Source organism: Uloborus diversus, chromosome 4 (assembly GCF_026930045.1).
Source record: "Uloborus diversus isolate 005 chromosome 4, Udiv.v.3.1, whole genome shotgun sequence".
In the NCBI taxonomy this organism is placed as follows: Eukaryota; Metazoa; Arthropoda; class Arachnida; order Araneae; family Uloboridae; genus Uloborus; species Uloborus diversus.
Genome location: NC_072734.1, coordinates 32,077,903 through 32,105,086, shown reverse-complemented (window position 1 = coordinate 32,105,086; position 27,184 = coordinate 32,077,903). Strand labels below are relative to the sequence as shown.

Sequence of the window (27,184 nt, the reverse complement as noted above, 5' to 3'; positions counted from 1 at the left end):
ATCCAGATCTTTTGAAATCGAGAACTCCAGCTGAGTCAATCAATAACCAAGAATTCGTGACAATAAGAGTTCTCGAGTGATTCGATTATGCCCATCACTAATCCTTACCCATCTACCTTCAAGGTTTTATATCAAGTTTGAATAAAATTGAAGAAAATAATTATGGGGAATTTTGCAACCTTTCAGAAGTTGCCGCCTGTAGCAAGGGCTTGCTCCCATATGTAGTACAGTCCAACTCACTAAAAACAAGCGCAAAGAGACTGCAGCATTTGCTTGTTATATATAACAGAGTGCTGGTAAAAAAAAGGGTTTGTGGAAAAATTCATGAAAATTTATACATACTACGTTATTTTTATATTGCAATATAACACCAAAGTTAGCTATTTGCTTTGAACTGTCTTATTTCTCTCTTTCTTGTTATATTTTCAAGGATTTCGTGGTATGAAAAACATCGCCAATGGCATCTGCGGCTTAAAATAGTTCGAATTTTTTCTGCACTTTGGAAACTATTGAATACTGTAAGCCCCGCTTAATCGCGTAACGGATAAACGAATAACCCGTTTATACGAATAAAACCTCCTGGAACCGAATATTTCCCCATAGATGCAATGTTAAAGATCCCCGCTTAATCGGATATTTTCCCCGAATAATCGAAAAATATTAATCAGCTTTCACAAACAATTTTGATGAGAAACATTTTGAATTCATTAGAAAAAAATTAAGTAAGAACACTTATTGGTTGCGTTCGACGAACCTCACCGGTCGACTACTGAGTAACCGGTTACTAACCGCAGCGTTCTATCATCTTTCGGTTACCATTAAGCTGTTGATTGGTTGATTGAAGCACGTGTTCGGTTAACTGGTTGAGCTGGTCGCAAGCATTGAGTTAAACTATAAAGTAATATTTATTGCCAACTGTCTTTGACATTAAAAAAAATAGCGCAGTCGATAACCTGATTAAATAACACAAATAAATACTGTACACAATTTCGACGATGATAAATTTACAAATATTTAATGTAAGATACGGTAGACGAGGAGGGGGAAAGTGTTCCCAAAAGATCTTGAGCGAGCAATCGCCTATTACGGAATTTTTCAAAAAACAATGTTGTTCTGAAAAAAAGTGCCAAAAATAAAGATTTCATAACTGAAGTTGTAAGCTACTTTTTATAATTTCCATGCATACTTGTAATATACTTGTTTATATAAGAAACTATTTTGTTGTTCATTTAGCTTCTTTCTAAAACTTAAGAAATAACACTAATTATTTCCCTTAAAAACTTGTTTTTTTTTTATTATTATGTTTTAAGACAAGTTATAAATTTAAAAAGGTAAATAAAATTTCCCCGCTTAATCAAATAATTTTTCTTGGAACTGACGATATTCGATTAAGCCGGTCTGACAGTATGTCCGAGGCTTAAGGCTTAGAGCTACAATATCCTCGGAAGTATATCTCGGAAATGATTTAACATTCGCTTCAACAAATATAATTTCTAAATCCTCCTAAACACCACGATTTCTTTTTAAAAAAGGCTGTGTCTTCACTTTTTCTCAGGATTTATGTCTTTTTTTTTTTTTAATTCAAAATGTTAATGAAATTTTTCGAGAAATAGAATAATGTTTTCTGCAGTCGAAATTGACAGAAATTTTATGAATGACAAAAATATTGCTCGCTTGAAGCGGGGTTTGCTCGATAAGGCGAGTTACGTTCTTATAGGCTTAACATTGTACCAGCCAAAGCTTTTTGATTCCCTCGCTAAATCCAAGTTCTCGTTAAAACAGGGCTCGTTATAAGCAAATTCAACTGTATTAATCAGATACACTAGAAGAAACGGTTCCGTAGGTAATTGAGACCTTTTAGTAAATAGACAAGTGCTCGAACAAAACGTGCACAAACAACTTCTGCCGTATCCTCTGATAGGATGGAAACAGCATTGTATCCTCGTTGTCTATGTTTTTGCCCATTTACTTCAAAATTCACACAGTCGGTGGCTGCAGCTGAGTTTTGCATGTAGTTATATAACAACATGCTTCCTTCGCCCTGGATCCGGCCCTTGATGTACGAGAGAATAACCTGCAATGGTACCAGACAGTCCGGTTATCACATCCAAAGACTGCAGTTTTGTTCTTATTAGAACTCATCAGTCTGGAATAGTGTGAACAACCGAGCTGGAGGCAGATGTCAACTCATTGGAGCTGAGAGCGCCAACAAACTGGTAGACAAAGTAAATTTATCTCACCAGTGAGTGTCCGCAGCATGGTGCGGTTCGACTTGTGGCGGGTTATACAGCAATACTACATGAAGTACATGGCTGGTTTCAAGGCTAATGTATGCCTTTACGTGCAGCAGTGATGGGAAAATTGTATTACAGCAATGCGTTTGAATTTTCAAATCTCAGACTCGTTTACACAGGGCCAACGAGAGACCATGTCAGCCTAGTCGAAAACTAGGGGTCACAGCTCTGAGTTTTATGAGGAGATGGGGGGGGGGGCTGGGGACCAAACTAACAGCAGGTTCGCCTTGGCTCTCAGCTGCCCTGTCTTTACCCCAAAAGCAAACCGATTCCCACTACTACTCCGTATCCCTGACACAGCTACAGTCTAGAGGAAAAATGATTCCGAATTCTAGAATTTCAAAGCTTTCAACTCGTATCTCCTAACCTAAAATTGGCCTGACACTGCAACCCCGGTTATAAGTAAACCTTCACCTCCACATAAAAAAATTCTCGTCATGCTACAATGCCCAAAAACATCTCTTGTGTGTCCATTTCCAGGGCTAGCAGGCCCCTTGTGAGCCAGCTTCAGAGTTTTGCCTGGTACAGGGCGGTCCAAAGAGAAGGACGAGCGGGGCATCCGCCCCGGGCGGAAGTGAAGACATGACAGCGAGCCCTAAACTGAGCTTTTGCTGCATTAAAATGTATTCTTTTTACTTTTATTCAGTATTAGTGGTATCCACACGGCTTTGCCCATAGTAGAAAATTAAAAGATCTTTTGATTCGCCTGTATATTTAATAAATAATGTATGGTGAATTTCTCGCCAATTCGCTTGCCCATGTTACAGTTCCGCGTTATGATGATTTCGTAATTTACTATTCCACGTTGTGATAATTTGTTCGGAGAATTTTGCTGAAAATTGGAATAGAAAAAGAACAAAATCGAACTTTTGAAAAATCGCTTCGAGGTGCACACCCCATACTACAAACTTTGCTAAATTTCATGAAAAACGACCAAACGGTCTAGGTGCTATGCGAGTCACAGAGATCCAGACAGAGACTTTCAGCTTTATTATTAGTAAAGATTTAATTTAAAATACTAACACCTGTCTTTTTTAATAAAAGGAAAGATAACATGGTCAGTCTCTTCGGACGGCCCTGCCCCTGCTTTCCTACCCTCTTGGTCAGGCCCGGATCTACATACTTGCAGACCCTGCAGTGTGTGTGGGGAGGGGGACATAGAAATTTAGTAGGCATCAGTTAGCGGCCGTGCTGAGTTTTGGCAGGGGGCCTCAAAATTGACAGATTCAGGCCTGGCCCTGGTCATACTATGTTCTTTCATTGTTCGTATTACAGTACATGTAGGTGAATTTTGTATTTGAATAAAATTTCTTTTTTGAAGCTACACTTATTTCAGGGTAACAAGAAATTAGTTTACATTTTACTGATGAGAAAACAACTGACTTCCCTTAATAACAAAGAAGACATACTGCAATCACACCTCTTTAAACGAAATCAAAGAGACCTATTATGATCTAGATGAACTAAAATAAGTGTAAAACAGTAAAAATGTGTTTAGTTGAAGTAAAAAGAACTTATCTCTGCACAATGTGTATCACCATTTCAAAACTGCATGTATCTTATCAATGTGATTATTTGTAACTATTCTAGAAATTGGCTCCAACTTATGAATCTAAACTTGTAGTAACCCAAACTCTTAACAAAAACTCATTTTGCTTCATAAGTAAACACATTTTTACTTACTACTTGTGCAAATGTATTCAACGTAGGGAAACAAACATGTTCAAATCAAACAGAAAATTCAAGATTCTCTAAGTATTATTCTATTGTCGTTGTGAGAAAATTATTTGAAAATCTTTGATCCTCGTCTGATTCATTCTCATCGGATATGATTATCAAATCGTAATTTTCCTTTAAACATCATGCGTTTTATTCAGTAAATTATCGCCCTTAGCCAGGGCTAAAGCAGAAATACATGAAATACACTGCCAGCTCAGTCATTTCCAGCCGAGGACTGCAGTTTCGTGCTTATTAGCACTCATCGGCCCGGCATAGGAAAGTGACTGAGCTGGAGATGGAAAACCTCTTATAGAAGCCAAGAGCGCCAAAACAAATACAATATGCATGGGGAACATATAAAGCATTTCTTAAACGGCAACATTTTTTATCCAGTTTCTTTCTTTTCCAACTGTAGAGCTGAAAGTTGAAAAAAAATAGCACGGAATACATCCATTACGCGATCGAGCATGAATTTAACATCAAAACAAATATTGCATCACGATTTTAACCATCTCAAACCCAGGGAGCTCAAACCTAATTCTCTTATTGGTTGACATCAGTTAATCGCTCCAAGTACATGCGATTATCATCGACCAGTTGCTCCTACACCGACCTCTCACTTGCGATTGTCCAAATTGTTTCACTTGAATTCGACTGACAACAGCGATTGCAAATCTGGTCGATTGCGATATTCTTTTTTGCGATTGTGTAGTGTTTCACTTGAATCCGGCCGCAAATCTAATAAATTTCTCTTACCAGTCACTCGGTTAGTCACCGGTTACTTTATTCGAGCACTCCCCAGAATAACAAACATTGTTACTACTAAAAGAATCTGGCAACAATGCTGAAGCGGGATTTATAACATTTGTCAACAAATAAAAAAAATTTAACCTGTTTGGTGAAACCGTCAGAAATAAATTAGACTTTTTTGTCTTCCTCAAATATGAAAAAAAAGACAGCAAAAGAGAAAGAAATCGAAAGCGCAGGTAAAATTTGTTCGTGAATCAGTATTTTCATCGAATGAAGCTGAATTGCTCATAATGAATTTCATCCCTAATAGCAAGCGCGATACCGTAACTTTGCCAGCAAGATCAAAGAGTTTTTAATTTAAAGATAAATTGTGAAATACATACTTGGTTACGATAATGAAATCACCTTGCTGCACTTGCGATTAATGTTATTCGATGTAGCTGAGGGTTGTTTCAAAGTAAAAATACATTTCATTACAAGTTTTTCTTCTGATTTGAAGTGCTTCTAACTTGTGTTTACACTCTTATATTTGTCTGATTATTGGTACTATTATTGCTTTTATTATGGGACTCAATTGGATTTTTAACACAAAAAGTTTTAATAGGATAAGGCTTTAGCTGTCATGCATTGCAGCACATAGAAATAACTTTCCGTTTTTTATTAGGATGTCAAGCGTTTAAGATTTTTTTTTCTTCACATTTTTCATTTCTTTGTATTAGTGGTGCACAGCGTTTCTTAGTGGAGGGCTGCACCTCATATTAAGACAGATGGTTTTCGTGGACCAGACAGAACACTCCTATAATTATTGTTCAAAATACTAGGGAAAACATGCAGAAAGAAAGAAAATTACAAACCATGACATTGTTATCAGAACCTTAATTTTATTAATGCAAAGTTTGCATCTGTTTTCCAGAAACCAGCTGCTGAATATTCGACTCCAAACTTGTGACATTGTTATTATAAATGGTTTTTCAATTTAGTATGATTGACCAAAACAATGGGCTGCATGTGTCAGCTTCGAGGGCTGCATGTGGCTCATGGGCCATAAATTGGGCACCACTAGTTTATATTTATAATCAAGCTTTGGTAAAATCTAAGGCTGACAAAGCACAGGTATAGTTGAGGGAGGTAGCATCCCCCTAAGTTTTAACTGACATGCCCCACACTTTTTCCTTAAAAGTTGATTTGGTGACTTTTTAAATTTTTACCTTGGCGACAAAAGGAAAAGTGCTTAAAACGATTGGGGATATCTACGAGTACCCTAGAATTTAGAAATTGAAGTTAGTAATTATCGCCAACTAAAATGTCCATTACAGTTACTACAGATTTAAAGCAGGGAAATATTGTTTTCGATACAATTTCACCAGTAGCACAGCAAAAGGACAATCACCCCCCCCCCCTCCCCCAGTTTATTTTGGTGGTTGTCAGACTTGGCAAGTAGATCATTAATAAAATTAAGTTGCCTATCGCCACAATAAATGAATTAAAATCATCAAAAAATAAAAATTTCGCTAACTCACGTATGTTTAATGGAAAAGTACCGCATCCCCTCCTCCTTTTTTACATTTTAGCTCAAGTGAGTTTTTTACAATTTAACACTTATAAAAAAAAATTTAAGTTCTTTTATCTATTTCTGCAAAATTGCACTTTTTTTTTCAATCTAGAAATCATTATCTAAGGAGGTATTATATCATCTTTTCTGTTTCTATGATACTGTAATAAATTTACAATTAAGTCTCCTATCATAAATAAAACTTCATTCTTTAATGGAACTTTTCACAAATTCTTTCATGTCTGTCTCTTTGTCTTTCAGGTTTTCACTAACCTCTAATCCTACTGCAGAAGGAATTTTCATGACTAAGATGGAAAAAATGTCTTTCCACCTTTTAATTTTCTTCTACTAATAGAAATAACTTCTACTTCTTCTTTGCATGACTCTCACTTCCACTCTCATTCTTATTTTCAGTTTTGGTCGTGTTTCAGCATCTCATTCATAGTCAGCTATTTCGTTAGCTACACTCGTGGAATGCTTTCAATAACATCAATTTTCAGACTAATTTGTGTAAGATTGTCAATAGTTAGAGACTGTTGAATTAGTTAACTTGTGTTTACTTTTGCTCTGAACATTTTTTCCAACATGGGAGAGAAAAAAGGTGCAACATTTTAACTTCTGAACTTAAAAGTTTTTTTAAGTCTAATCATGATGACACTGAATATTTTTTTACAATTATTTGCTATATAATGTAATAAAAAAGGTATATTTTTAACAATTTATGTCATAAATAATAACTTCCCATAAATTCCTGGAAATATATGAGTTTTGTGAATATTTTTTTCAAGTATAAATTCCCAGGAATTTCAAATCACTATCACTGTGTAGTGTAGAGCCTATTGCTTGTCTCACTTTTATATTTGTATGTCTCAGAAAGTTCTTTGTTTTCATATCCAATCCACGTAAATTCACTCGGTTGTTTTCCAATAAAGGATAAATTTTCAGTGTCATATTGGGACTATGAACTACTCATGGACGAAAAGTAGTTCATTTGTAGGTATCCTAAATTTTTTATGCTGTCCTGCTCTTTAATTTCAAAATGTTAAAAGCGCTGTAGTGCTTCAACAGTGGCGCTGGGGATAAAAATTGAAATTTGAAAAGCACAACATTGTATTTTTTATGTATAAAGGGCTTTATTGAAAATATAATGATTTTTTATACATAATTTTTTTGATAATGTATTATACCCAAAGTTAGGTCTATTTATACCGATTTCTGCTTGTAATCTACTTTTCCATTTCTCATTACTGGATGAAATAACCAAACCTTTAAAAGTTTTTATTATTGCTAAATTAAGGTGAAGCAGTTATAGAAGATCCACTTGAAGCACTTATCGAACTGTTTGAATCGTGCCTCATTGAAGCAGATTGGAGTGATCTCACTAAAAATTTCATGAAGCTGTATGAATCGGTAAGTTTCTCTTAACAATTTTGTACATTGATATATTTATGTATGTATTTTTGAAATAAATGCCCTTCCTGCCTTTCCCATTGAAGATACTTAAACTTATGGACTAAAAAAGCTTGTCCAAAATCGTAATACACTGAAACTTCTCAGGAGTGAACACCCGACATTCTAAGAAAAATTTGTCGTAAAGTGAAATGTTCATTCAGAGAAGGGTCAACATTGAATTGCTTCAACAACTTTTATACTCTTACAGAAGGAATTCTTTTATGTAATAGTTATTAGCAATTTTTTTAAGTAAAATATTTTTTAAATGAACATTTTGGAGAAAAATATTATCAAATACTCATTATATATATATATAATTAAACCTCATATCTATATTTATGCATAACAAATATTGTAGTAAATACGAATTGATTAGAGAACACCCCTTTAGCTTTAGCCTAGTTTTGGACAGTTTCGGACACTTTTGGACTGTTTCAGGCAGTTCTGGATGGTGAAAACCACCTGCTGTGTACTAAACCAGTTTTGGACAGTTCAAAACCCAACCCTAATCTGCACCCTATTAAACCAGACTTTTGCTTAATCTGGACAACCATTTTGTGGCTCTTACTGTGTAAAAAAAGAGTTAGTGTAATGTAGTTTTGTAATCTTCTGTTATGCTGTTTAATATTTCATTTTCTTAAATTCAAAATACATTTTTTTTTTGTGTACATTTTTGCAGTTGCTGGTCATGTAAGACTCTGAAGGAGCACAGTGTTTTTTTACAGACCATTTTAAAGAAATTTTCAGTTTTGTAGACAGTTTTAAATTGTATCTGGGTCTGCCAATCTGTACCCTCTGCTTTAAATATTTTGTTAATTAACAATCTTTCACTTTGAGTTGTTACACACATTTCAGTTGTTTTGTCTGATTTCCACTGCTGATATGTAATTATAAAAAAAAGTATTAAAAAACTTGACCTTAGATTTGTGACTAAATACTAAAGATATGTAGATGTATGATTAAATAGTGCCATGATTGAAAATTCAAAATATATAGAAATATTAAAAAATTATTTTCCATCATGAAATATCTATTAGCTAGGAATTTTTTATATTTTTATTGCAGTACTATTTTCTTTTTTTATTTCATTTCATTATTTGTAATTTCAGCACGCGGATGAATTTGAAAGTTACCTTGACAAATTTCTGATGTTGACCTTGAAGGAAGTCAAAAGAAGTACAGCCATTTCAAAAATATTTCGATTTCTATCTGAATGTCTTGTTGCGTTGGACAATTTGGGTAAAGGAAAATCTAAGGATGAAAATAATGAAGATGATGAAGAAGTAGAAGAAGAAACACATCCTTTATTGCTGTATGCACTGAAATCCTTAAAAAAGGTGAGATGTTTCTTACTTTTCATTTGATTTCAACAAGTAGTTTGTTTTATAGAAAGTATTAATTTTTAATATCTCATTTTTAAACAAAAAGAAGAAATAATTCAAATAGAAAATTGAAGAAATGTTACTCTGGTCTTATTTTTTTTACAATAAAATTGCAATTAGAACGGAGGAAATGCAATAAGAGGCAGTTTTATGATCAGCCTAAGCTTGTTGTCAAGGGAAAAGAAAACTTAATAGCTTTGTTTCTTGAAAATTTCAGTTGATCATCAATTCACGACTGCAAGTGGAAATACTGTTATGACACACAAAATCTTTCTCTAACTGTATGGAACTCTCTCTTCCCAGCTTCTCTAGCTATTTCATGAAGCAGCACTCTTAGGTGCCATTATGTTTAATTTGTTTTCACATAGAATGAAAAAAAGGAAAGGAAAATGCTGAGTGCTCATTTAGGTGGGCTGAAAAAATCAAAGTTTGGCAGAGCACTTAGCCTTAGTGCAGAAAATTTGTGACTCCCTAACACTAGTTTATTTTGCAAAATTTCGTTACTCGGAGTTAGTGTCTTCTGCTCTGGCAAAAGACATGAATTTTTGATATTTTTAGAAAATGATCAGATAAAGAGAAAATTTATGAAATATTTCAAATTCTGCAAAACTTTAAGCTTTGGTGCAGGAATTTCGTAACTTTCTAATACAAACTATTGCGTAAAATCTTAAATCTGTGAGTTAATTATTTCTGCCCCTACATGAGGCCTGAATTTTGAGAATTTTACTTAAAAAAATCCTTAAATACGAGTGACACATTACAAAGTAATACACACTTAATTCACTTTGAATTTTTAATCATATCAATAACATTAGACCACTCCTTGAACCAGGCCCGACGTTTAGAGTTTTTAGGGGGAAGAGGATCAATGCCCCCTTTACCTCTTGTTTTGCCCACTTATATGTAAAAGCTCTTGTTTTTACATATAAGTGGGCATGGTTTTGTGATTTTCCGATAAAAGTTTCATTGAGTTCATGCTTCCCTCTCTCTGGAAAAATTAAAAATAACAGTCCTGTCTTGAACTGAAAAAGGCTCTACTTCTTTGTTTATACAGGGGAAATGATAAGGAAGTCACATGGTTTAAATACTTGTAAGAAGTTGTCTGATGCATATTTCAAAATATTTTCCATTCACTTGATTAAAAGTTGGAATCATTCGCAAATTAGAGCAAAATCTTGCCTTTTACATTTTAACAAACTCCCATTGCAGCACCTCTTCCAGTTTGTTGATGGTACAACGTCAAGTTTTAAATTTTACTCCAGTAAAATTTTAAAAAGCCAAAAAGCCTGTATGACTTTGAAAAGCATTCCATTGCTATTTTTAAGCCAGTAGGTTGCAAGTTGTCCTGAAGATATTGAGTAAAGACCAACAGTATGTATTACTAATATTACGTGCCATAAAATAAGGCATTTATGCTCTCCTTATCTCCAAACTGGGTGCGCTAAATATGTCTTGATGACCGAAAACATCTAATAGAATCTTGAGATTGTAATCTAAAACTATAAAACCACCAAATGAGTTGCAAGTACTGGTCAAGTTTATTTTTAAATGTAAATACTCTATCCTAGTTTATGATAAAAACCAATCATTCTACTAAAGAGGGCACAAAGCATGCGTGAGAATTCATTCATGCATCAAGTATTTTGCCAAAAATATGATTGTAATTGATCCTGTCAAGTGCTCAAAAAAGTACAGTTTGTAGTTTTAATAACGCATAGTCAACAAGTTTTACAAGTCTCCTTAAGTCTCCTTATAGTTTTAATCAATAAATATAAATCTACAGGTTGCGGCAGGTATTTAAGAACAAATTGATGTCCATAGGAAAAAGGGAACAAGTTGAGGAAGAAGAGCATTTATTACAAATTAGAGTTTTCGTTCAGGTGGTCAGATACATAAAGGACAACATCATTCAAAAAAAAAAACAAAAACACCATCAGCAGCAATGACAGCTTCTATAGGCTGTCGAAACCGACGGCAAGCAATATTGAGATGAGTCTTCAGAATTTTTGTTAGTGTTTCAAAAATAATTGCTCTCAGAGCTGCAACTGTGTTGTGGGAACTACTATTGGAGTCCCTTTCCACTACGCCCCATTGTAGTCGATTGGATTGAAATCTTCGAAGCTGGGGGGTCAAATGATAGGCATGACAAAATCATGAAAATTTTTGCATAACCAATTTGAGTTATTCTGGATTTATGGAATGGTGCCGAGTCTTGTTGAAAAACATACGGTCTCCCACATGCTACAGTAGTGATCCAAAGCTGGAAAACACTTACCAATACCTTTGTTTAAGCAACTATGGGCACGTTGACAAAAAAAAAAAAATGAGGAGGCATCACATGTCTTTACCCACACCAAGAACCATCCCTGATGCTGGAAATTTAGTATGTATAACCGCTGATACCTCTTCGGGGCTTTTACACAGCCAACGGTCTTATTTCGCAGTTCACCTCTTTGTCCTGAACAAAGTTCTTCTCATCCAAGAAAAACCAGAACAGTCTTGGCTCCTCGGGATGTTTGAGATTGTTCAGAAAGCTCTTGGCTCTTGTCAAGCGATTAACCTTGCTCCTGTAGGACATGAATGGTCCTCTCCTCATGATTTTCATGGAGGTCCTCATGAAGCTCACTTCGGATAGTAGACTCATCAACCTGCTACTGATTAGGGAGTACCCTCATCAATTTCCAAGAGTCTTCATTGATAGCAGCATGGACCGGCTGTCAAATTCTGGTGTTCTGACACTGTCAGAACATCGACAATGTCGATTCCTTTACAAAACTGCTACCATATTCCCCTTTGCTACTCCCAACTCTCTACGAGCTTCGTAAACAAATGATCGGGTGTTCTTCAAGAATTCAGCAGTTTCTGAATCGGTCCGCCCTGAAGCTAAGTAGACAATAACGGAATGCCTCTTCATTTCCTGAATAAGAATAGGGTCTGCCATGTCTATATCCAAGAAAAAAAAATATGTTTTTGTAAAATACAGAAAAATGTGTCTCCTATAATGTGTGTCCTCAAATAGCTGCCGCACCCTGTATATCTTAAATACAGTTCTAATTTTTTGAATATTTCCCAGACAGTTTTTAAAACCGTTTAAAAACTTGTTTTTTTTTTTTTTTTAATTCAAACTTGCTCTCATGTGCAATTAGACTATAATTAAAAACCTTGTAAATTTTGTATCTTTACCCACTTTAACAGCCATACAATTAAAAAAAAAAAGAAAGAGCATGTTTTTTTTCTCTCATTGAAATTTAAGCCTCTTGCCAGAGCGGAGGGAATTAACCCAGACATAGGAAACTTAGCATAATAATTTGTGTTAAGATTTTACAAAATTAGAGAAAGGCCCATTATTTTGAATTTTTCCAGGAGTGTGGGGAATCAAGGGCTTGAACTCAATGAAAATATATCGGAAAACCGCAAAAGCATTCCCACTTATATGTAAAAACATTAGTTTTTTTAAGTAAGTGGGGGTTGGGGCATTAATACCGTACCCCTAACCCCTTAAATGATGGCCCTAGTTCAAGGGGTGGTCTAATGTCTTTGATGTGATTAAAAATTCGAAGTAATGCAGCGCATTAGGTATATGAAACTTTGTAATGTGTCACTCCTATTTAAGGGTTTTTTCATTAAATTCACAAAATTCAGGCCTCTTGTCAGAGCAGAAATAATTAACTCACTGGTTTGAAATTTTACACAGTAGTTTGTGTCAGAGTTACAAAGTTCCTGCAACAAAGCTTAAAGTTTTATGGAATTCAAAATGTTTTGTAAATTTTCTCTTTTTTTGACCTTTTTTGAAAACTCTTAAAAATTCCAGTATCTTGCCAGAGCAGAAGACATTAACTCAGAGTCACAAAATTTTTCAGTAACTAGTGTTAGGAAATTACAAATTTTCCGCACTCAGGCTAAGTGCTCTGCAGAATTTCGATTTTTTTCAAACCGCCCAAATGGTCATCTCTATGCACTAACACAGCAGGATTTAGACTTGTATGGTTTGATAAAGTGGTAAAAGTTCATTCAGAAAGCCAGTATTTTAGTAGCCAATACTTAAGCAGTGTGCTTTGCTTCCAAAAAATCTCATTGCGGGCAAGGAATTTACTTTATCTCTAAAATTACTAGTGAAAAACTCCATTTTGCGTAAGTCAATATGTGTTGTAGTGCAAGTTCACTGTACTTTTTTCTTTTGTACAGCAAACTCCGAATTTTCAGCGGTTGTATTATCTGCGGGTCTTTTCACAATTTTTTTTCTTTACGGTCATAAACTCATGAGATTGTGTTAGTGTTCGCTTTTAGCTTATATGTATATATTCTTTAAATTCAATGTTTGTAGATAAAATGTAGCAGTGTTTTTAGCTAAAATTTAAATTATTTATATGTTTTAGCTATTGTATACACTAGTATATAGTTTTTTTACTCATTTGAATTATCCGTGGTTACCGTGCCAACCTATTCCACGGATAATCTGGATTTTACTGTATTTTGTTATTAAAAAATTATTTAAGTTATTGATTATGTATTTATTTATTCTTTCAGTATTCTGAATCGGCTTCTTACATTATACGTTTCCGATCCTGTCAACTTTTGTATGCAATATTATCTCACATGATAGACAAAGGAGTTGGTGAGTTAGATGCAAACGTTTATCAGTCAATTGCAAATTTGGCTTTGAAGCGACGTCTTGATGTCAGTGCTACTGTTCGAGCTCATGCTGTGCAGTTAGCAAAATTTTTCCAAGATCCTACTGATCATGAAGACCCTGTAATTGCTGGCAAGTTAATTATAATTGATGTTTATTTCTCTGAGATTTTAATTACTTGTTACTGGTTTAATGTGCACCAGAAACGTTATAGCAGGTATATTAAAAAAGGGGCTGTCCGTAAATGATGTCACACTTTAAAAAATAAAACCTCCTCTGTGTGTCTGCCTTGGCTTTACCTTCTCTCTCCTTCATCACATGTCACGCTGATTTTCATATGCATATTGTTTTTTAAAAAAATGTAATGTTACACTTCTTGTTACTTCCTCCCCTCCCCCTTGTCGCAAACTCACAATTTTTTATAATCCCTCAAAGTATGACATAATTTGTGGACAGCCCTAAATATGCTTATTGTTATTTTGCAAGTGATGAAGGGCAAATATGTTTTAAAATGCATTATTTAATAATTAACTTGGTTAGTAAATTAATATTCCAAGTTATTTTCTAAATGTTCTTCATTATAGGTTTTGAAAGTCATTTGATTCAAACTTTTTTTATTTGTTTTATAAAGTTTAGGGAGAGGTCGATTTATTTTTAAATGAAATCAAATGCTTATCTCTTTTCTTTTCTTTTTGAATAAGATAAGCTACACCATGGCCCCAACATTTATTATGAGACCATCAAGACATATTGACAGTGCCCTTTGTTAAGCCTTAATTACATTTATTTTGTCCTGCGGTCCTTTCTCAGTTCTGTCCTATTGCTGTAACACCCCCAGCATCCTCATTTATGGGATCAGGAAATGCATTCACATAGGAGGACATTCGTATAATGGGTATCAAAAACAAGTGCTACGCATATTCTAAATTTTTTAATCATACTAGAGACGGGCGATACATCTATAACATTTATTGCTATCTTGAACTTTCAATGCAAGTTTTTCCTTCTTTTTTTTTTCTTTTTCTGACAAGTTTGTGCTGGTGCTAGAATCTGTTTGTAGTACTTATATTTTTTCATCATGAATATATTTTGTAAAATTTAAACAAGCAGTTATAATAAAAGCTCAGTAGCATACTTTGGTTGCCCCCCCCCACAAGATTTGTAAGTGAGCCCCCCCCCCATAAGATTTTTTTAAAATTTAACATTGTGTTAATTTTGACTCCTGTTCAAATTGCCCCCCCCCCCCCCTTTGACTTTAGCCTGTTTCAATATTATATTACTAATAACACTATGTTTGTAAAAGATCTAGTTTTGTATAACTTTTGAACTATCTTTTCAGGTTTTTTTTAATTTACGTTAAATGTTTGAAAAGAGCCTTTTAAAACTTTTAAAATATACTAAGTCATAGTATATTTTAAAAGTTATTAAAAAAATCTATGCTGTAAGAAATGTGTACAATTGTAGTATTAAATGAAACATGCATTTGAAAAAAAAAGAGCAATGTATGCATGTATAGATAGAGATTTTAGATAGCTAATTAGTGCAGTATAAAATAATGCCTTTTTCGATCCTCTGTAAACTTTAGTAACAGGCCCCCTAAGTAACAGTTGCAAACAAAAAGGATAAATTTTGAAAAAATTATTGTTTTTTATCTCTAAGCCGACAAAATAAAAATGAAAAACATACTCTATATAAATTAACTGAAATATATGTATTACAAGATGTTGGTAATTTGAGATTTAAAGAATGATCTTTTATGATTACTGTATCTAAGCATTCAAAAATAAGTTTTATTCCATTAACACACAGGAATAATAAAAAATTCAAAGAATATCCAAACCAATGGATATTGCTATTTAAAAAAAAAAAAAGAAAAAAAAACAGAAATAATGAGTAATAGTTTTTGAAGTTTGATAATAGATTATACGATTAGCTATCTCCAATCACAAAGTGGTGTGCCTATTTAATAGCCGTATGGTTACAGCTATGAAATAGGCGTAACAATAAGCAGTTGCGATTGCTCAAAACAAAAAAATTGTAAAACCTTGAAGCATATGGAAAAGTTAAAAAAAGTTGATTGATTGTGACAGCTGCTGCTCTCTATGAAGCAAAAAGACATCACCTTTGTATCAAGAAGGTAAAATAAGACTGTTAGCTAAAACTTCACATAAACTGAAAGAAACTCTTTAAACCCTTTACTCTACTGAAAACAAAAAGAAGCCAAAGTGGCTCAAAGCCTGTTTGAGCCCCCCCCCCCCCCCCACTCCTTTTGAACTTTTGAGAAGAGATAAAAAGGAGGGAGTTAAGACTTTCATTCCTGAAACAAAGATCTCAAGTCACGTGATAGATTTTTAAAGCAAAGTGTTGGAAGAAATAAGCTTTGTTTCGCTAGTTTCGCACAAAATGAGTCAACCATTGATCATTGTTGAGTCACATGACTTGGGGGTCTTCGTCTCTGATTTTGCTAAGCAAATGATTGGACTTGCTCCCTCCATTTACTAATTCAAGGTTGAAACTGTCTAATCTGAAGAAAGAAAAAGACAAAGAGGTGAAAACCCATTGATTACTGAAAATAGAAAGCCACGATTGTGTGATCACATAGTTTATTCATCAAAAGCCAAACTTATAACTGCAATATACTCCTCAAAAAACTTTAGGACCTCATTAAGAATCTGGATGAAAAAATCCCATAATGGAATATGCCCTAGTTCGTAAGAGCAGTATTTATTCAGAGTAGATAACCATTTCATATTTTTGATTAATTAACAAAATCTTCTTTAGGAACCTTTTAATCTTTTTTTTTTATGTGTGTGTAAATTTTGTCACTTTTTTTAAGGTTTTCACTCACTCCTTGGCCTTTAAGCTGTAGTTTTGTTTTTTGTTTCAACTAAATTTTTGGTTTGTAATTTAGCACTAAAATTCTTTTTTAGTTCTCCAATACCAAATGGAACGGGATCCAAATGCACGTGTGCGTCAGAATATTGTTGAAGTAATTGCAGTTTGTGAAGAGACAATTGATCCAGTCTATAAAAGATTTCTCTACGACAAAAATGCTCAAGTTCGAAACTCCGCTCTGCTGCACATTTCCATGAGGACAACTCCTCGTGCATTTACTACCCTGCAGCGAATTCGTATTTTAAACAACTGCTTTAGAGATCCATCCGGTAAGTATTTTTTAAATCTAAAACTAATGTGAAATTATAGAAACTGTAATTTTTTTTGTTTTGAGTTACAATCAGGTCCGCCATTTGCTGGGGGGAGAGGATGGGGGCAAAGGGTATTTGCTCAATGCAAATTAAAAGTGCCAAAAACCACGCTCACTAATATGTGAGTTATAGTGATGTAAAATACCTGGGTATTTATTTTTAGGGGTAAATACCCAGGGTATATACCCAGGTTAATACCCAAAATGGGTATTTACCCGGGTATTTATTTCAAAAATTTATATTCAACTAAAATACTTTTCTGTATGTATTCCACTATGTATTTATACAGGATGTTTTGTTTTAACCTTCAAGGCCTTTATTTCTGCAACCGTTAGTCCTAGATGCATACTTCCAATTGCAAAAATGTTCAAAATCAGATGCAGACTTAAGATATTGAAAATTTGAAGTGAAAATAAAAATGCGTAAAAAAATACAAATTTTAACTTTTTATATGGGCCCCAGGTCCTCTGACTTATATTTAGGGAAATAATCTCCATTGAAAAACAATTCCAACAAAAAAAAGTTTGACATTAGTAGGACCAATATTCACTGAGATATGAAACACAGCGTTTTGTGACTTACACCACTTTACACTCGCCATCATAACATCTTTTGGGGGGAAATATAGCAGTTAATGAGTGTTTATATAAAATTATATGTGTGCAGAGTGTGGTTTTTCAAATTGTTCAAGGTTTTGCAGCGTGTTTTGCGTATCACGGCATAACATTTGCATGAATTTTGGAATAGAAATGAAAAATGTAAATACCGTGTGTTTTTTACTTTGCCAACCTGTCATTCTTCTGAAAGGGTCATAAGTTCTAATCTCATCTTCTGCATGGTCCCTTAAACTTTCAAATGGAATATCTCCTTGAGTTTTGATTGCACAAATGTCAAGTTTTTTTGTGTCAGTAAGTTTTAAATGCAAATCATTTCTCTAAACATAAGTTAGGAGACCTAGGGTCGTATAAAAAGTTAAGTTTTGTAGTTTTTGACTCATTTTTATTTTTGCTTCAAACTTTCAATATCTTTACTCCGCATCTGATTTTGAATATTTTTGCAATTGGAAGTAGTCTAGGACTAACGGTTGCAAAAATAAAGGTGTTGCAGGTTAAAGTAGAACATCCTGTATAACCAACCATGTACAAAACAATAAATGTTTCCCTAAAATTTCTATTTTGATCACATATTTAAAGAATTATTGTGTGAAACAACTCAGCAATTGAATATGATATTCACATTAAATGTGTTGGATATGCCTAATCAATGTTGATAGCCAAATTTCAGATATAAAAAGCCATTCTACAAAAAGTAAAAAGCTGAACTGGTTACAAAAAAAAGAAAAAGCAAACATCTTCTCTAATTATGGCATTGAAAAGAAAGATTCTTTGGTTCACAATATGTTTCTTTCATAATTTCATTAAGTCTTTCAATAAAAAATATTAAAAACTGTGTAATACATATGTATCAGTTTTACCAATTTTTTCATATTTAGATTTAAAAAAAAAATTTCTCATTCACTTTTTGCATTTTTTGTAAAATACCCAGTTTTTGGGTATTTACTCAGGCTTTGGGTAAATACCCTGGTAAATGCCCAAAAAATATTTATCTACCCGCTGGGTATTTACCCGATCCACATCACTATGTCATGTGAGTACATTCCTTTTCCAAAGCCAGGAAGACAGTTGCCCATTCCTGACCCTTCTAAATGAAGGGCCTGGTTGCAATCAATAAATTCAGTTATTGTTTCAGTTTTTACACTTAAGTTACTTTTTTTGTTTTTAAGGTTTTAGATTTAGTGGAAAATGTTCAATAAAATACAGTGATTAATTTAAATGAATATGTCAATCAGTTATAAAAGGCAGTTCTTAATGACCTTAAAAAAAAAGTTTTAATTATAGTTTTTGGTGTTCAAGGATCCTGTCCCAGTATTACTCCTCCTTTTCAAAGTATTCGGACCATGATGCCCTCGGAAGTAGTTTTCATAGAGTATTCAATTAGCTCGTATTGGCAAATATGCTACCATTCCAGGCAGACCATTAAAAGAACTTTTCATAAAGAAGTTCTTATCTTTTTTATCAAAAAAAAGCCAATAAATGCTCTTTTTTGTACATATGTGTGTAATTATTGCTCGTAAAATTAAATTTTAATTTTTTTTTTTTGATCGCAGACCATACAATAGAATTAGCCTGAATGTCAATGAAATAAATCAGTAGTGCCCAGCCTTTTTTATCTAGGAGCCACACTTCATATTGATTCTTACAAGCCAACCAAGGGTAGATACAGACTACCATTTTAGGGGGGAGGGAAGGAGGGTCATGATGGAAAATGATTTTCTGCTATGCTTACATATCAGCAATTAGAAATGTAATTTCATTAGCCAACTGAATATGAGCATCGTTTGGTTTTGATCTCCTAAAAGACTCCGTACAAATTGTCATATTGTGGAATGCATTAAAAAAAAAAAAAAAAAAAAAAAACATTGTACAAGAGTCTCAATATGCTTTGAAGGCTATTGAATTCAGTCTATATTCATTAATTATTTTATTTAACCATCTGTATATATTCATCGCAAACTTTTTTTTCAATATGATCATCAAGAATGAAATAAATCAAGGTAATGTGAATTACTAATATTCTTAGTGTGCGCATAACTCTAGCTACACTGTAATTACATTATAAAACACTATTTAAACAAAATCTTGGTGGGCTTGGACAAGTTCAGCCTCACTGAGGTAACAGATATTGGTAGCTTATAGGTCTTGAGCATGGGTGCAAGACCTTCCGTCTTAGGACGGATTTCCGTCTTGGACAAAATTTCCGAGACGGAGATCGGGACGGAAAGAACTTCGATGACTTTCCTGCAGTTTTAAAAAGTTACTTAAAAAAGAAAAATTGAGTATTTGAAAAATATGCTTTAATTACTGTACCGTTCCATAACCACGAATTTACATCGACATTCTGTCGATTTTCCACCATGGGCTTGTTTCTGTTTTGTTCGCAACGTGCTTTTGGAGGAGTGGCTTTAGACTCGCGCCGTTTGACTTGCTTTAGGTTGCTTTGTTAGTTCCAACTCACTGCATTGCAGACCGCGGAGTTGCTCACTATTCTCCCTGATTTATCGTCTCTATTTGAAAATTTAGCCTTTTCTCTTGATCATCCTTTCGTTTTTTCATTTGTGGGGTTTTTTTTTTTGCAAAAAATGTCTTAAGAGTTAAATCTGAATCACTGATTGAGAGTGATTGCTGACGGGATGAAATGTTTACGCCACAACAAAGGGCGTCCACATACCACACAGGCAAAACGGGAACTATCAGGGACTTCAAAGATTTTAATGAAAATGGGAATTTTGAAAAGAATCGGGGGGGGGGGGGGGTAGGGATTTCAAGCTGGTTTGAAACACCGATGGGCAACTGTTCCTAAATGATTGACATGTTGCTGGTAAAATATTCTAAGACTTGAGGAATTACTAAATTCCAATGTCTTTCAATTTAACACTCGCTAGAATGGAAATATGCAAGGAGGGAGTGGGGGAAGAGAAAAGGAAACGAGAAAAACTAACGGCATCACGAATTTGAAAAAAAACTCTGCTCTTGCAAAGAGGAAAAGTCCGCAAATTAACCCACGATACTGAGCTCCTAAAACGTTAGTATCTTGGATATTCTAAGAGGAGGCGGGAGGCTACTCAAGTTCTCCATAATAAAATATCGAAAAACTGAATTCAAAGTCATTTTTGAAGTTAGGAGTGGTTTGGGATTTTTCCTCTGCAAACTCTTTAAAATTTAAAAGTCAAAAATGTTTAGACTATCCTTAATGATGTAAAAGTGGGGAGGGGGAAATTTAAAAAAAATCAGAAACTGGAGTCTTAAAAATAGTAATTTAGGCAATATTTAGCGAATTGATGAGAGATGGTTTTGGTGTTCTAACCTGAAAATGTTTTGTAGCTGATGTATTAGAAACTATTTAAGGCTGCACTTAAATTTCTTAAGAGAAAGGGAATTTGGGATCCTCTCCCGAAAATTGTTTGCAATTGAAGTCTTAAAACTTTCAGGATGTCGTTGGCAATCTCAAGAGGGGAGGGGGGGGGGGAATCTCTTTAGGCGAAATTCCGAAACTGGAGTTGTAAAAGCGAACCTTTAGACTGTAGACCATCTTGGGGTTCCGTGTCCCCTTCCCAGAAAAAAATTCAAAGCTGAAGCATTCAGAACTCAGCTTTGAGTGATCTTTGAGAGACTTAAGAAACTTCAATAAGAGACTCTCAATAAAGTTAAGAACTTAAATTCTTAAAATTTCGGTGATTAAAAGGGGGGAACCGTAAATTTAAGTCAAATTTAGTGAACTTAAGGGAAGGAGTTCGGGGAGGGGGGAAGCTCTCTCCCCCGAAAATTTCTCCATGCTGAATTTTAAAATGCTGTTTTTGGCTGTTGTTGAGTGAGTTTAGAGTTAGGAGGTCTTTCTCGGAACTTTTTGGAAATTGAAGTCTTTCAGTAGAAAAAAAAATCTTAAACACAAACTTACAATGCCTTTAATAAACCCAAAGAGGAGGGGGTGGGGGTGGGTATTCCGTCGCCCAGCTCGAAATATTTCCGTTTCTGAAATTTTAAGAGCTCTGTTTTGGGCTATCTTTGGATGACTTAAGGGGGAAGGAAGTAGGAAGCTTCTTTCAAAAGTTTCCGAAATTAAAATATTAAAACTTTTAGGCGGTCATAAGTCATGTATGTAGGTAAGGGGGTTATTGCTCCTAGAAAGAAATTTAGAAACTGAAGCATTAAAACTCAAATTTAAAATATTTGTGGTGAATTCACAAAAAGGGTTCGGGAGTTCTCTTCCGATAAATTTTCAAAGATGAAATATTCAAAAGGCCACTTTAGGCTATATTTGAGTGCCTTAAGAGGGATTTGATTCAGGGCCCTCCCTGCGGGTGAGCATTCAGTTCCCCTATTGCTTTTTTTTTTAAATTAATGAATACTGGAAAGTGTACCTCGTTTAAAAAATGTATCTACTTCACTGAAGTGGTTTTTTTATGGCTAATTTCAGCACCTGCTACCTTATAAAGACTTCTTTTTCAAATTAAGACTGTATGGGGGAATGGTGCCAGTAGTCGCCCATACCCTTCCCCCTCTCCCTTTCCTTCTTTTCTGGTTTGTTGGCGCTACCTTGGGTAGGCTTTCCGATCATATCTGATTTATGTTGCAAAAGTGAAAATGTTATGTCCCAAGCGATTTTTCTGCTGCAAAAAATATATTTACGATCGGCAATAGACTAATGGCGGGGTGCCCTGAACGCTTTTACAACTAACATTATCCATTATCGTCTAAAATTGCGTTTTTGTAACTTCAGTTTCGAAATATTGCCGAAGGAGAGTTCTTGAACTTCATCCCTTCAATAATGCAGTCAAAAAGCGTATAAACGTTATGGAAGATGGAGTACAATGTCGTTATGTTTAATTTCGGGGAGAGTTCAGAGCGCCCCCCCCCCCCCCCACCTCTTTTGCTAATACTTTTGAAGGTCGCCCAATATTGTGATTTTGGGACTATCAGTTTGAAAAAATTGATCTAAGAGAGTCCTTGAATCCCTCTTTTCCCTGAACTTTACCAAATGGCCTATCATTGCGTTTTTTGGATTTAAATTTTAAAAAAATCTGGGGGAGAGCCCCCAGGCCCCCCGTTATTGGCGGGTTTTACGTTTTTGGAGTTACGATATCAGAAAACTTAAATATTACAATTTAAACTAAGTTCATGTTGTTTTAAATGTCAAAAGCTTAATTTCTAAAATCAAACAGATTCCAAAACTGGCATATTTAAAATGTCCAACATTTATACACATAAATTTTTCCTTAAGCACACATGATGGGGGGGGGGGGGGAGAGGCTGGAAATATTTTCCGTCTTGAACACATCACCAAACTTGCACCCATGGTCTTGAGATATTAACCAACTAATCATGGAGGGCAGCTAGTAGCTTATGTGCACTAATGTTAAAAATATTTGCATTCTATAAGAAATATGTATGTCATATCTTTTTGTTATTTTTATGACTTACCTGTAATTTGTGATTTGATTCTTTTTAATTTTAATTAATTGCTCTGTCATTGTAAACACTGATGAAACATTTTGCAAATGCAATTTCAGCTGCTGTTCGTAAAAATGCTGTTCAAAAGTTGATTCCGATGTGGTTGAGAGCTTACAATGATGAAGTCCTGGTGTTTTTTCAAAACTTAAGACGAAAGGATAAAACAATTGAAGAACTACCATTTGCTGATGATCTGTTGCTTGCCATTGTAAAATGTGTAAAATTGTCTCACCTGATTAAAGAAATTAAACTAAATGATGAAAGGTAAGTTTGCATTTCCTTTTTTAGTAAAATCTCTTGAATATGGCATCCTCATGCATTCAATGATGTCTTCCCCTCCCAATTTTGTCTAAATTGTTACAAAATAAAGATATTCGTTATACTGTCCTTGTGGTGAGAGAAGTCATGTCTTAATTTGTGGCGAAGAACATTTTTTTATATATACTTCCACTAATAATTTCTTATGTATAGCTCAATGTAACTTTTTTAAAATGATATTGTGAATTTTGCTGGTGATTGCTAAATAAAAATAAAATTTTTCGAAAAGGCATTTTTTTTTTTTTTTTTTTTTGTTAATTGTCATGTTGAAAAACATCATGGTTTTTAACAGATGATGTGAGGCAGTGAGAAGCAAAGGGATGTAAGAGGAGATTTTCAAGTTTTACGTAAAACGAGTTTAAAGATAACATCTTAGGTAGGCTTACATTGAATTTTTTTTTTCTAAATCATGCTGTATAGCAGCAACTACCAGGGTTACCAGTACCATCTCTTGCCCCCAAGGCAGAGGAGAGGTTCACCTAATGCATTTACTGGTTATCTCCAAATTTTTAGTTTTGCCATTTACTTCTCACTGCCTCATGTATCAACTAGAACTGATTTTGGTTTTGCAGACATTTTCCATGTATTGCTTTTTATTTGATTTCAAAAAAAAAAAAAAAATTGAGTGAAATGGCAGATGCTTCTTTGTCAGCAGAAAAACTCCTTTGAGAAATAATATATATGATTTTAAAAATTTTTGCATAAACTGTAGAGTTAAAACAGATTTTTGAGGGGAAAGCTGACATTTTTCCATTTATTTGTTGAACGGGATCACAACTTTTTGAGAGGGAAAAAATAACAATATTATTTTACTAACCTTTTTGTATATTTCCACATTGTAAAAATTGGCTTTCAACGTCATGTGCATTTTCAATAATATTTGAGCCAAAAATATCCTTAAAATATGTGAGCATGTTTGCAGTTTACGCTTTGGTTATTGCGAGAGGTACCACACCAGAAAGAGTTTTTTTTTTAATTGTTAGTTGTCTATAGAAGTAGTCTTACATTGCAGAAAAGTTAGCAACCCTTTCTCCCAGCTCACTGTTAAAAAGAATATTGAGTTTTCTTAAGTTTTCCCAAACATAAACGTGAGTTTTTATTATAGTTTCCTTTGATATAAATGTTACCTATACCAGTGGTTCCCAACCTGGGAGTGATGAGTATTTAAAAAATAAAATAATAATAAAAAAAAGCCAGCAAATACCGAAATTTAAAACCTATACAAAATTGATTGTTCAGAGTTTAGCTAAGAGCGACTCTCAGCTTCAATGAGATGACATCTTCCTCCAGCTCGCTTATTTACTATTCCAGACTAATGAGTTCTAACAAGAACGAAACTGCAGTCTCTTGATGTGATAAACCTGCTGTCTAGTATATTGCATGCATCTCTTCTACACCTGTTAAATATAATTCTTTCACTATGCAGTGTATATTTATATCTTTCCACTTGTTTATATTTTACAATATATCAAGTATGTGTATGTAAATTGGTTCAATACATTTATCTTAATAAAAATAATTTTATGTCAATATTTTAGTTTCTTGCCTTCAACCTTGTCACCAGAGAAAGTTTATTTGTGGCATCGCATCTTTAACCTATCACAAAGAGAAAAAGCAGTGAAGAAAATTTTCCCTGAATCAGAAAAACTTGTAGATTATTTTATTCAGTAAGTGTTAAGAAGGGAAAACAAAGCTTTATTTGCTCTTATTTATTGAAAACTTAAAAGAGAGAAAAGAAACTCCAGTTATGCCCTCTTGTTAAGCTTAATATGAATATCATTTTCTTTCAGGCAGCTGCGCAATTATGCTGTTGAAAAAAATCAGACTGTTATTTTTAAAGAATTAATTATGTTTCTTACTGATGTGATAAAAGTTGTTGAGAAAGAGAAGTGGTTAGTATTAATAAATTTTTCTTGTGGTCTTCTTATCTTGCAACTCTATTAAGAGATGTCTATTGTTAAAGTCAGGGCCGTCCGAAGAGCTGATGGCGCCCGGGGTGGAAGTTTCCTGGCGCCCCCCCCCCCCCTATACAGAGAGAAAAATCAAATTAGTTGTAACATCAGTGCATAGTACATACTTATTTTCTTTTAGATATTAATCAACAGAACCATCAGATGGCTATGCATAATACAAATTAAAACACAAGCAATGAATCTGTTTCGAATATTTGCGAAACATTAATGCCCCAAAAACTTTTCCAAAAATGAAAATGTTGAAAATCCAAATATTTATCTAGTAAAATGTTATCCCACTAGATAAGAAACACGCAATTAAAACTGAGTTGGTTATTCATATTGATCAAACTATGAACACGAATAAATGATTTGCTGATTATGAATAGAAAATGTATTTATTGAAGTAAATTACATCAAAATTAAATTTCGATCAGGACTCATCCAATGACTCTTTTCAAGAGTTTTTTGGTTTTACTTGTACCAACTTAATTCCAGCTTTCATATCTATTATAAACAAAGATGTTATTTTTTTGCATCAAATATTTGTAAGTTTTAGGGAGAAGCCCACAAATACTCAACAATACCAAACATTGCTCAGAATAGCGTTTTTGGAGCTCTAATTTCGAAAAGTCACTGGCCCTAATTTTACAAAGTATGGCCTTACAAATTGCATTTTAAGATTTGAGTTTAAGAAAATATAAGTGCAAGGGTCCACATACCGCTGTTCTTTAATATCACAAGCAATGGGTTGTTAAAACGACACTTACAAAAAATTTAAGTTGAATAGCCCCTGAATGTAAACATTGCTTAAATTTTTTTAACAATAATTTTGAACAATTTTCGTGGGAAATGCTCCAGATCCTCCTGTCCATAAAATCTTCAACGTTTGTCTAATGTTGCGTTTTTGAAACTTCAATTTTGAAAACTTGCAGAGGGAGAAGGAATTGATTTCAATCTATTTAAAAAATAATCGATCGGAAAGTCTCTGAGTTCCCTCTCTTACCATAACTTCAATAAACATAGCTTATAATCGTGTTTTTAAGGCTAAAATTGCGTTTTTAAAACTAAAAGTTTCAAAATTTTAACCAGACAGCTTTTGACCTTTTTTCCTGTCCGATCAAAAATAACTTTTTTTTTGCTTTTTGAATGTGCCCTCTTAAAACTTTTTTCTGGTTACGTCACTTGCACGCAGGGACATGATTCAAGTAAATTTAGTGAAAACTAGACAAAGGAGAAGTGCCTTTTGTTTGATTCTAAACAGTTATATTCTCAGAAATTGTATCTGCATATACAAAGGAAACGAATGTTTTGGAGACTTAGAGAGATGAATATTTTCGTGCCCTAGGAAAAAATAGAGAATCATTGCAATGATTCTCTATTTTGTGTGTCTATGACTGTGTATCTATGATACCCGAAATGAGGGAGCGCAGCAAGGCACCCCTAATTTTATACCATCGGGGCATTTTATAGGATTAGGGGCACCGCAAGTAGCCCCTCGTGAAAATGTGGTTGTGTTCCGTCGAATCGAGAGGCACCCCCTCATTTCGTGGTGCCCGGGGCGATTGCCCCGTTCGCCCCCCTCTTGGGACGGCCCTGGTTAAAGTATATGGTTGTTGGGTTAATGTTTTTGTTTGTCATCAATATTTTCAATTATTAAATCATTTTATTTAAGGTATTGATTTAATTAAATTTTTAATTTTACCATAATTAATTGTGTTTTATCATAAAAGGATAAAGTGTAATGCTTAGGAAGTCTAATTTGAAATGTACTCTGGGTTGAAGTATTGTATTTCAAAATTGAAATCGGGGTCTTGTTTTCTTTGAAAAAATTACAGTTAAAGATGAAGGCATTGAAACT

The 27,184-nt window shown here is 34.1% G+C and overlaps 1 pseudogene; it reads left to right on the top strand.

Moving 5' to 3' along the window:
* LOC129220013 (uncharacterized) overlaps positions 1 to 27,184 on the top strand; it is a 97,182-nt pseudogene that overhangs the window by 25,063 nt on the left and 44,935 nt on the right.